This window comes from Hemibagrus wyckioides, linkage group LG18 (genome assembly GCF_019097595.1).
Source record: "Hemibagrus wyckioides isolate EC202008001 linkage group LG18, SWU_Hwy_1.0, whole genome shotgun sequence".
NCBI classification, from domain to species: Eukaryota; Metazoa; Chordata; class Actinopteri; order Siluriformes; family Bagridae; genus Hemibagrus; species Hemibagrus wyckioides.
Genome location: NC_080727.1, coordinates 7,646,295 through 7,656,386, shown reverse-complemented (window position 1 = coordinate 7,656,386; position 10,092 = coordinate 7,646,295). Strand labels below are relative to the sequence as shown.

General features: G+C 41.2%; 1 long non-coding RNA gene across 2 annotated transcripts; it reads left to right on the top strand.

Moving 5' to 3' along the window:
* The first annotated feature begins 4,185 nt into the window (after positions 1–4,185).
* Positions 4,186–8,590, top strand: LOC131369377 (uncharacterized). 2 transcript variants are annotated; one of them, XR_009207256.1, is made up of 8 exons: positions 4,186–4,338; positions 5,055–5,148; positions 5,378–5,503; positions 5,629–5,730; positions 5,847–5,922; positions 6,027–6,186; positions 6,339–6,398; positions 7,342–8,590. It is a non-coding gene; the product is annotated as an uncharacterized LOC131369377 (long non-coding RNA). The 2 variants fall into 2 exon arrangements; XR_009207255.1 differs by having other exon boundaries at positions 6,339–8,590.
* Positions 8,591–10,092: the final 1,502 nt, after the last annotated feature.

Here is a 10,092-nt window from a genome sequence, read left to right as displayed (position 1 = left end):
TTCTGGAGGTGATGAGAGTGTCAGACAGAGTGATGAGTCTGAAGTTGGAGATTGAAGGGGTGATGTTGAATGTTGTTAGTGGTTATGCCCCACAGGTAGATTGTGAGTTAGAGGAGAAAGAGAGATTCTGGAGTGAATTAGATGAGGTGATAGAGACTATTCCCACGGGTGAGAGAGTGGTGATAGGAGCAGATTTTAATGGGCATGTTGGTGAGGGGAACACAGGTGATGAGGAGGTGATGGGCAAGTTTGGAGTTAAGGAAAGGAACCTTGAAGGACAGATGGTAGTGGACTTTGCTAGGAGGATGGACATGGCTGTGGTTAACACTTCAGAAGAGGGAGGAGCATAGAGTGACTTACAAGAGTGGAGGTAGGAGCAAACAGGTAGACTACATCCTATGTAGAAGAGGCAGTCTGAAAGAGATTAGTGACTGTAAAGTGGTAGTGGGAGAGAGTGTAGCCAGACAGCATAGGATGGTGGTGTGTAGGATGACTTTGATGGTCTGTAAGAAGGGGTCAAAGATAGAGATGGAGAAGAAAACCAAGTGGTGGAAGCTGAAAAAGGAGGAATGTTGTGAGGAATTTAGACAGAAGTTGAGGCAGGCTCTGGGTGGTCGGGTAGTGCTGCTAGATGACTGGGAAACCACAGCAGAAGTGATCAGGGAGACAGGAAGAAAGGTGCTGGGTGTGTCATCTGGAAGGAGGAAAGAAGATAAGGAGACTTGGTGGTGGAATGAGGAAGTTCAGGATAGTATTCAGAGGAAGAGGTTAGCCAAGAAGAAGTGGGACATGGACAGGAGTGAAGAGAATAGACAGGAATACAAGGAGTTACAGCACAGAGTGAAGAGGGAGGTGTCTAAGGCCAAGCAGAAGGCGTATAATGAGTTGTACACTAGGTTAGACACTAGAGAAGGAGAGAAGGACTTGTACAGGTTAGCTAGGCAGAGGGATCGAGATGGGAAGGTGCTCACAAGTGAGGAGAGTGCACAGAGGAGATGGAAGGAGTACTTTGAAGAGCTGATGAATGTGGAAAATGAGAGGGAAAAAAGAGTAGAAGGGGTGAACTCTGTGGAACAGAGAGTAAATAAGATTAGAAAGGATGAGGTCAGGAAGGCTTTGAAGAGGATGAAAAGTGGAAAGGCAGTTGGTCCTGACGACATCCCGGTGGAGGTCTGGAAGTGTCTAGGAGAGGCGGCAGTGGAATTTTTAACTAGTCTGTTTAACAGGGTTTTAGAGAATGAGAAGATGCCTGAAGAATGGAAAAGAAGTGCCGATCTTTAAGAATAAGGGTGACATGCAGAGTTGCAGCAACTATAGGGGGATAAAGCTGATGAGCCATACAATGAAGCTATGGCAAAGAGTAGTGGAAGCTAGGTTAAGGAAGGTAGTGGAAATTTGTGAGCAGCAGTATGGCTTCATGCCCAGAAAGAGCACAACAGATGCAATTTTTGCTCTGAGAATGTTGATGGAGAAGTATAGGGATGGTCAGAGAGAGTTGCACTGTGTGTTTGTAGACTTGGAGAAAGCGTATGACAGGGTGCCAAGAGAAGAGCTGTGGTACTGTATGAGGAAGTCAGGAGTAGCAGAGAAGTATGTCAGAGTGGTGCAGGACATGTACAGTATGAGAGGAGCAGGACAGTGGTCAGGTGTGCTGTAGGTCAGACAGAGGAGTTCAGAGTGGAGGTGGGGCTGCATCAGGGATTGGCTCTGAGCCCCTTCCTGTTTGCTATGGTGATGGACCATAGAGGAGGTCAGACAGGAGTCTCCTTGGACAATGATTTTTGCAGATGACATTGTGATCTGTAGTGAGAGCAGGGAGCAGGTGGAGGAAAATCTGGAGAAGTGGAGGTTTGCGATGGAGAGAAGAGGAATGAAAGTCAGTCGTAATAAGACTGAGTACATGTGTGTGAATGACAGGGAGGGAAGTGGAACAGTAAGAACAGGGTAAAGAGGTGAAGAAAGTACAGGAGTTTAAGTACTTGGGGTCAACAGTCCAGAGTAATGGAGAGTGTGGGAAAGAGGTAAAGAAGCGAGTGCAGGTAGGTTGGAACGGGTGGAGAAAGGTGTCGGGAGTTCTGTGTGATAGAAAAATTTCAGCGAGAATCAAGGACTGTGTAGGACTGGACAGGACAGTGGTGAGACCGGCCATGCTGTATGGTTTAGAGACAGTATCACCGAGACAGAGACAGGAGTCAGAGCTGGAGGTAGCAGAGCTGAAGATGTTGAGGTTCTCTTTGGGAGTGACGAGGTTGGACAGGATTAGGAACGAGTACATCAGTGGGACAGCTCATGTTGGACGTTTGGGGGATAAAGTTAGAGAGGCCAGGTTTAAGATGGTTTGGACATGTCCAGAGGAGGGAGAGTGAGTATATTGGTAGGAGAATGTTGGACATGGAGCTGCCAGGCAGGAGGAAAAGAGGAAGGCCAAAGAGGAGGTATATGGATGTAATAAAAGAATATGAAGCTAGTGGGTATAAGTGTTGAGGATGCAGAAGATAGGGATAGGTGGAGAGAGATGATTCGCTGTGGCGAACCCTGAAGGGAAAAGCTGAAAGAAGAAGATCCACTGATCAGGCATAACATTATGAGCAGTGGCAGGGGAAGTGAATAAATGAAGTTTGGATACTTTGAATGAAGTGGGATATATTAGGCAGCAGGTGAACATTTTGTCCTCAAAGTTGATGCGTTAGAAGCAGGAAAAATGGCAAGCGTAAGGATTTGAGGGAGTGTGACGAAGGGCCAAATTGTGATGGCTAGACGACTGGATCAGGGCATCTCCAAAACTGCAGCTCTTGTGGGGTGTTCCCAGTCTGCAGTGGTCAGTATCTATCAAAAGTGGTCCAAGGAAGGAACAGTGGTGAATGTGTGACAGGGTCATGGGCGGCCAAGGCTCTTTGATGCACGTGGGGAGCGAAGGCTGGTCCATGTGGTCCAATCCAACAGACGTGCTACTGTTGCTCAGATTGCTGAAGAAGTTAATGCTGGTTCTGATAGAAAGGTATACACATTGTATGACACAAAGAATACACATTGTATGACAGGTCAGGGCTGTTTTGGCAGCAAAACACAATATTAAGCAGATGGTCATAATGTTATGCCTGATTGGTGTAAGTCAGAAGGCATGTTTTCACTTACTAAAAAACAGGAATAAATGAGTGCATAATTATCCAAGTATTATCCAATTATCCAAGCATAATTATCCAATTATCCACACTGCACCTACAAATGTGTAAAATGTTGAGGAGTGTGTCTGTAAATAGTTATGCTTCACACTCAGGAAAAATAAAGGGGGATGAATTGAGTGAAGGAATCGGTAGGGAAAAAAATCTCTAATGGTCTTTAATATGGACCGTGCTGAGGTATAGTGCCACCATTAGGTATAACACCACCATTAGGTATAGTGCCACCATTAGGTATAACACCACCATTAGGTATAACACCACCATTAGGTATAGTGCCACCATTAGGTATAACACCACCATTAGGTATAACACCACCATTAGGTATAGTGCCACCATTAGGTATAACACCACCATTAGGTATAGTGCCACCATTAGGTATAACACCACCATTAGGTATAACACCACCATTAGGTATAACAACACCATTAGGTATAACTCCATTAGGTATAACACCACCATTAGGTATAACTCCATTAGGTATAACACCACCATTAGGTATAACACCACCATTAGGTATAACTCCATTAGGTATAACACCACCATTAGGTATAACTCCATTAGGTATAACACCACCATTAGGTATAGTGCCACCATTAGGTATAACACCACCATTAGGTTTAACACCACCATTAGGTATAACTCCATTAGGTATAGCGCCACCATTAGGTATAACACCACCATTAGGTATAACACCACCATTAGGTATAGCGCCACCATTAGGCTAATGTGTCTTGTCTGAGTAGAATGAGTGAGTATTGTATTGGTCAATGTCTGTAGCTCATGCGCTTTGGTCTGCCTATCCAAAATATTTTCCGTTCCTCATTATGTGGTCATTTCAAATGGCCACATGAGCGATCAGAAAAGCTGTATACAAGCACACCCTTGTCTGCACAATCTGGGATTGGTCCTGTTCCATGAACTCAAAAATCACGTGACTAGAGAGCGGTCAACGTTTTGGTAGAAAAAAACAGAATGGTTTACTCAACAAAATGTGGATTGTTGTGTCACGGCGTTTGGATCGTGAGGTCAGTGACTGTGAAAAAAAATACATTCAGCTTACTTACTAATGGTATATACGAAGAGCATGTTACACACAGCTTGTCCAACATTTAAACTGAGAAAAGAAGAAAAAATGACTACTATCAAGACAGCGAAGGTAAATCTGTACACTTAGACTGTTAAATATATTTAGCAGAAGTGTAGCAAATATGTCTAGCTTTAAATAATAGCCATAACTGGACACGGGGCTGCCAACCGATCCGTGTATTGTACAGCATTAGTAACTGTAATGCTGGGATTTGGGCCGTGTTTTTGTCCACATCGTTTAGATAAAAGTTTAAATGTAAGACGGGATTTTTGTACAAGATAATGAAGACAACTCAAACTGTACATTTCAGCAACTGTATGAACTGTAAAATACCACCATTAGCTCTTAGGCTAATCCGGCTTTTATGCTAACTAGTAACAGGGACACTGTCAAGTTAGCAAACATTATATTTATTCTCTGTTGTTTATTCACTTTTGTGTTTGCTGACACTGACTCCAAAACTAGTGAGATATGAACTCTTTGTAAAAACAAGTACTACTTTTCTGTGACCTAACATTAGCCGGATAAATTTGAGTTAAATTCAGTTTCTGGTCTTTTCGCCCCACAAAATGGCCTCCCGTGTCTGTGTGCTACACAACCTAATAACGTGCTGTTTCTGTATCACTTTTTCTTGTGGGATTAGTCCTCAGGTGTTGTAGTGGCTTAACCACTAATACAGCTTTGAGCAAGAAATGGCCCTGGTGTAGCACATTACCTTGTGTTGATTTCATCTGATTGAAATGATTTCTCACACTTTATATCTATTGTGTTCTTTTCCCTCACAGAAAAATCAGAGTTCAAGAGGATCCCTTATGCTGCCCCCAATACACCAATCTCCACAGAGGCATCCTCTTCAGAAATCTCCTTCAGTGGCATCTGGTGTGTAAATACTTACATTAACAGAACAGCCGGTATTTAAAATACTGCATTATGCCATTCAGGGCAAGTTTATTATCCTGAAATCGGGTTCAGAGCCAAATAACATCATAACTTAAGATAAAGATCTTAATAAAATCTCTGTGAGTAATGAATATTAAAAAGAAAAGGAATAACAGATGGAAGGAATCTAAACAATCGTGCCTTATATGTATTTTCTCTGGTTTAACAGGAGTGAGAAGAAAGGGCCTAGCTCGTAGTAAATCATCTGCAATTGCTCCAGATGTTCTGGATGCAGCTGAGGTCCATCGGATCGTCAGGAGAAGAGCTCCTGCTCCACCCACTTACCCCAGAATAGGTATCTCTCACACTGAATACTTTGTTACGTTACACACTGACCATTAATTAAATGGAAGTCATAATTTGGGCTAATGTTTACATCTGCAGCAACAGAGGATTTTAAATAAGAAATTGTGTTTTCAGGTCCTAATAAAACATCTGGAATAGCTCCGGATGTTCTGGCAGCCAAGGTCCATCAGATCGTGAGAGAAAGAGCTCCTGCTCCACCCACCTTCCCCAGAATAGGTACCTCTCACACAATTTCTCAAGGTGTCCTGAATGTAAAATGAATAGTATAAATAATTAAAGTAAAAGAATTTGTTTCTAGTACATTTATGTATTAATTGGTTATTTTCTTTAAGGACGTGTGCCGAAGCCAGCCCCGTGAAAGACTGCGCAGTTTATATTGCCTCATGGACCTGATGTGGAGGCATCATGGTAATTATTCCAAAAAATCATCTTTGTCATGATTAAGTTCAATGTGAGTAAGATTCCAAGATTAATATGCTTTCTCCAAGTCTGACTCTCTCTCGTTCCTGTAGCGGGTCTCAGTGGGTGACTGAGTATATGGAAAGCTTTGGTTTTCCACAACTGCCCCGCCCAGCACCTCCAAAAAAACCTGCACCGCCTAAGGCCTCATTTAGGAAGCTTCAACGTCCTCCTCATCCTCGGACTGAATACCAGACTGTGTTTGGTCCTAAGGTAGGTTAAAACATTGTGAAAGACTTTAATGGCTATGGTTTTTAAAAAAAGAATCCTTTTAATCCATAAATCAGGTTAAATAGGTGAATTACCAGCTCTTAAATGAGACTGTTGTAGTCAGCACTTCATCACTCTCTTCCTCTTTTCAACAGTTCCGCACCGCTGATTTCGATGTCCTCCTGTATCGACAGCTCCATGGAACAGCGTAAAAGGTATTTCCTCAGAACATGTGTAGTAATACTACAGCAGCACAGTACATAGTACTATAAGAGCCAGCTTCATTAAGGGTGTTCATAACAGTCAGCACCATTATGACCTTTTATAAAACCCCAATTATAAACACCATAAAAAAATTATTTATCAGTCATTTTTCATGTATAACGGATTATGCCATAAACAACACATACATCTCCCCTTAGCAATGTACACTTTTCAAATGCACTGGTCCATAAGCGAGTCAGCAGATCCTCGTTCCTTCACCTAGTTTGTTCATTTAGATCACAAATGAAAACTACTTGTTCACTCAGAATCAGTAGGTCTACCCCTCTCGTTCAGAGTCAAAGTGAGTGTCATATCCGTTCAATACGTCTAACCAATGAAATACTCCTTCACACCCTACACTCTAATGCACACTTTAAAATGCAGGAAAAAGCTGACAAAGCAGTCACGTTTTACACGGATGGGACATATGTGAAAGAAAAATATGAGTCAGTACATGAAAGTGAACGAGGACGAAAAGAATCTTTTAAAAACACTGATTTGTTCAAAAACTATTGCTAGAGGCTCACTCTTACACTTTTCCTGTAGTATCTAGCTGGTGCTATATAGCTACACAAAATGATATAGCACAGTACAACATACACAAACAGTTAATAGCAGATCACCATATGCTACAGTGTTGATCACTGATTATTATACTGATTATTATACTGATAATTAGACCTTATATTATACTGATTATTATACTTATATTATACTGTTTATTATACCTTCTATTATACCTTCTATTATACCTTATATTATACTGATTATTATACTGATTATTATACTCATTATTAGACCTCATCCCAAGTTGTAAAATGTAAAATATTCATATGTAGCTTGTCTTAAGATAATCAGGCAGATAGTTAAGCTTTCTCTTTCTCCTCTCTACAGCAGGTCGCTGGGAGCCAAAATGCTGTCTTCCTGCCTCTCAAGAAATAACAAACAAACAAAAATGAACAAAAAACTAAAATTTAAATCTATATATTTACAAGTAGCAATATATGGATACAAATACACTGATCAGGCATAACATTATGAACACTGACAGGTAAAGTGAATAAGACTGATTATCTCCTCATCATGACACCTGTTAGTGGGTAGGATAGATAGATAGATAGATAGATAGATAGATAGATAGATAGATAGATAGATAGATAGATAGATAGATAGATAGATAGATAGATAGACTTTATTTGTCACATATACATTACAGCACAGTGAAATTCTTTCTTCGCGTATTCCATCCTTGGAGGTTGGGGTCAGAGTGCAGGGTCAGCCATCATACAGCACCCCTGGAGCAGAGAGGGTTAAGGGCCTTGCTCAAGGGCCCAACAGTAGCAACTTGGTGGTGCTGGGGCTTGAACCCAAAGGTTCTCAAAGTTGATGCGTTAGAAGCAGGAAAAATGGCTAAGTGTAAGGATTTGAGCGAGTTTGACAAGGTTCAAACTGTGATGGCTAGACGACTGGATCAGAGCATCTCCAAAACTGCAGCTCTTGTGGGGTGTTCCCGGTCTGCACTAGTCAGTATCTTTGAAAAGTGAAAAGTAGTCCAAGGAAGGGACAGTGGTGAACCGGTGACAGGGTCATGGGCGGCCAAGGCTCATTGATGCACGTGGGGAGAGAAGGCTGGACCGTGTGATCTGATCCAACAGACGAGCTACTCTTGCTGAAATTGCTGAAGAAGTTAATGCTGGTTCTGATAGAAAGGTGTCAGAATACACAGTGCATCTCAGTTTGTTGCATAGGGGGCCGCATAGCCGCAGACCAGTCAGGGTGCCCATGCTGACTCGTGGGCACCACCAATGGGCACGTGAGCCTCTGTGAGCTCGTGTGGTTGGATAGCACTTTCCTCCGAGTGTGGTACACCAACCCCTGTTCAACAGTTTGGAAAAATGCAAGCTCCGAGGAAGGGTGTGATAGCCTCTGGCCTTCCTTGTTGTAGCTGTTGGCAGAGAAACTGGGGAAGAACTGGGGAGAAAATCAGGAGGAAAGAATAAATATATGTAAAAAATGTATTTAAAAAAACAGAATAAAGCAAATAAAGAAAGAGTCTGTTTGTTTTGTCTTTTAAATACTTTCCTCACACAAAATTCCAGGTTCAGCTCTCAGTAAAAGCTTGACAGTTATGACAATTTGCTTATTTAAATATCTGAATTAATCACCTTTCTAGTCTGAGTCAAACATCCCACTTTGACTCAAATTGCTGAAGAAGTTAATGCTGGTTCTGATAGAAAGGTGTTAGAATAGTCTGACACTGAGAGCTAACCTTTCAGTTACTGGGTTGGTTTCCTGCCTGAGAATTGAAATCCCGATTCTGTTTAATGTCAACTTAATATTGAAGTCATTGTAAACTCTGATATCCTTTAATGTATTCAGCACAAAACTCCCTACTGCTTTTACTAAAATTCTACCCACTGGTTCAACCTCATTTCTGTTTAATGTACGTTTTTAGTTAATGTTGTTGCCACACAGCCGCCGCTAGAGGGAGCTACATCTCCATCATCCCTGCCTCCTTCCACAACGATGATGAAATGGCTTGTTAGTGTAAAATAAGTTTGCCAACACTGTCCACTTGTGTATTTAAGCAGTTATCCAATCAGCCAATCACGTGGCAGCAGCACAATGAATAGGATCAGGCATATACAGGTCACGAGCTTCAGTTAATGTTAATGAAAAATACACTGTATAGCCAAAAGTTTTGGGACGTCTGCATTTACATGCACATGAATGTAATATGGAGTTGACCCTCACTTTCAGCTGTAACAGCTTCAACTCTTCTGGGAAGGCTTTCCACAAGGTTGGGAGCATGAAATTATTCAAAATGTCTTGGTATGCTGAAGCAATAAGAGTTCCTTTCACTGGAACTAAGGGGCCAAGCCCAACCCCTGAAAAACGTCTACTTTCACAAGTCATTTACAAAACAGGCAAAGTGTCCAAAGCACTGGAAAGGTTGAAAATATCATGACTGCATTGGGACCCTAATAATATAATATAATAATAATCATGGTTGTAAAAATATGATGATGATCGTGAATTATCATCGTGCATTTTTTTTGCCTGCATCTGGGACAAAATTGCATGGACAAAATAAATTCTGTGAAAGAAAATTCCACTGGTCAATCCTTAACTTTTATAACTGAAGAATACCTGTTTCATAAAATCAAAGAAATCTAATTTCTTTCCCTAAGTGAAAACCATACATTTCAGACATGCATGTAGTTTACACAAAAGGCACACAGCAGATTAAATGAACAGGAATCCAAGATGTCTATGCTTACTTCAGCAGATAAACTGATTAATTGTTTGTTTATGTTTATTTGTTTTTGCTATATTTTCCTCCTTGTTTTATTGCTATTTGTACACAAAAGTGCACCTGGCAACACCTATTCCTGGGGGGTGGGGGGGTGGTTGGTCAGAGAGAGAGAGAGAGAGAGAGAGAGATTATCTTATACGGGTACTTGAAGGGTCAAGTGATATCTGCATGAAAAACACACTCGAAAAAAACATCTTAAATCTTACTGATGATGCTTATTATTAATGAATGCATTATAAGTCATCCTTTTTTTAGCTGTTTGACAAATGGATGCGTAAATCTGAAATTGATCTGAATTGATTGTGTTTATGGACCATTAACTTTATTAT